Source organism: Agrilus planipennis, unplaced genomic scaffold, assembly GCF_000699045.2.
Source record: "Agrilus planipennis isolate EAB-ADULT unplaced genomic scaffold, Apla_2.0 scaffold56, whole genome shotgun sequence".
NCBI classification, from domain to species: domain Eukaryota; kingdom Metazoa; phylum Arthropoda; class Insecta; order Coleoptera; family Buprestidae; genus Agrilus; species Agrilus planipennis.
The window spans coordinates 1,401,093-1,403,022 of NW_020438870.1; the positions used below are offsets into that span (position 1 = coordinate 1,401,093).

The window sequence follows — 1,930 nt, forward strand, 5'->3', positions numbered from 1 at the left end:
TCGATCAGTTTTTTGCCAGCAAAGACCAAAAATTTTATGAGCGTGGAATTATGCTACTACCAGAAAGATGGCAAAAGGTGTTGGACCAGAACGGTCAATATATAATTTAATAAAGTATTTGTTTATTATACGAAAACTGTCTTTCATTTTCACAAAAAAAAACGAAATGACTTTCCGAACAACCCTATATATTTACTATTTATTGTATAACGCGCACTTCTGTTAGTAAAACAAGAATGGCAATTGCTTCAGTTTCATTTATAATTGTTCAAAACTGAAGGGATACGCGATAATAATTTTAAGATGATTATTGGTTAAAAAGATTTATTTACGTGGTGCAATCGTTCTATGTTAATAATGAGCCGTGTTACCTTGATAACAGTAATGACTTAGGGGTGCAATCCTGCTATTCCACAGTTAATATTATAAAAGAAAGCAGCGTCTAATTTAGGCTTTTCAAAACATTAGCTTATACATGTAATAAGACTACCTAGTATAACGAATAACTACACAAGTTAACACTCCACTTGACTGATTAATTCTAATTGACAAATAAGAATATACAATAAATATCACTGCTTCAACTTTACACTTTATTGATTTGCTTGAAAATTACAACGTTTAACTACCCTGTCAAACTTGTCTTATAAAAGAAAAACAAGTAATTATTATAGGTAATTAGTGTTTACGTCAGTCAAATAAGGACAGTTTGGAGCAACATTTTATGATTATTAGAACTTCAGTAACAAAGACTGACATATTTCGCATCATACATCAAAATAAAGACCTAATATCAGGTGAATAAAACCAGTAACTTACAAAGAGAGAACAAGTAAAAGAATACTAACAAGCGCGATATTAATATAAATTTTATATGTAGATGAGGGTACCGCACTAACATTAATCAAACTGGTCAAATTCTAGTATAAGTAAATCGTACAGCTTCAGTTCAAGAGATTTTTCTAACAAGATATTAAAAATTGTTAGTGGGTATGTTTATTACGTATCAGTAGTTTTTAGACAAGGAATTTTTTTTTAATTTAATTTTATGAATTACTCTTCAATGTGTACAAGTTAAAAAAGTGGTGATTATCTCAAGTCAAAGGTCTTATTAATTCGAAGCTCTTGTTTTGTAAGAAACTACACAACTTTTTTAAAAATCTTGTCTAAATAGTAGTAGAAGGTTCGATCTTATAGTCCTTTATCTTAAGAAAATTCGAAGATGAACTTTACAATATCCGAAGTTTTAAATTTACTCGGCTGGGCCATGCTGCCGAATCCAGCATAAATTATTTCACAGCGTGCTTTGTAATATTGTGACTAATCAAATTCATATTCATATCCAGCAACTGAATAAAAGTCTATAAAATAAACTTCTTTATGCCTTAATATTCCTAAGAGAAAACCTTGGTAACATTAGTGCCCAATATTTTAATAAAATAGTTTGTAAAAAAGTTTTATTGTATAGTATGAAGCCAAAGCCGAAAAGGGTTGTTTATTTTTTCCAACGTTTCGCCTTACTTATCGACCATTCTCAAGGCTAGTTTTTAACGTTTCGTACCTTAAAAGAAAAAAAAGAAACCCTTATAAAATCACTTAAGGAACCTGTAAAGGTATCAAGTTGGACCTGGAATCCCTTGAAACTGTGCAACAATCAAACTCCTAATCAACGCAATCAAGATATTACGGTCATTTATAGCTCTTTGAAGTTGTTACCCCCAAATGCGAATTTTTTAACGAAATTGGCACGGTTCGTTTGTCTCAGATGAGCCCAACATTTATTCGTTAGTCCACCCTTAGGGCAAAATTTATAACAATAAAAATTTTTCTAGTTGATCCAACTGAAAATAAAAATTTAGTTGTTTTATTATAATAAAAAAATTTTTTTTTCAACTTTTGAACCAGTGGTGGGCTAACGGAAACAAAAGTT

At 30.4% G+C, this 1,930-nt stretch overlaps 1 protein-coding gene and 1 long non-coding RNA gene across 7 annotated transcripts in view; one reads left to right on the plus strand and one right to left on the minus strand.

Annotated features, from left to right (window-relative positions):
- Positions 1–557, minus strand: part of LOC108732694 (retinol dehydrogenase 11-like) — a 21,164-nt gene extending 20,607 nt beyond the window's left edge. The window contains exon 1 of one of the 2 annotated variants that reach the window (XM_018463640.1): positions 491–557. The gene's annotated coding sequence lies outside the window, so the exon portion shown is untranslated. Of the gene's footprint in view, positions 1–371 lie in introns of both variants that reach the window. The other variant, XM_018463639.1, reaches the window with a different exon arrangement.
- LOC108732698 overlaps positions 1–1,930 on the plus strand; it is a 76,671-nt gene that overhangs the window by 43,622 nt on the left and 31,119 nt on the right. The gene's annotated exons all lie outside the window — the stretch shown is intronic.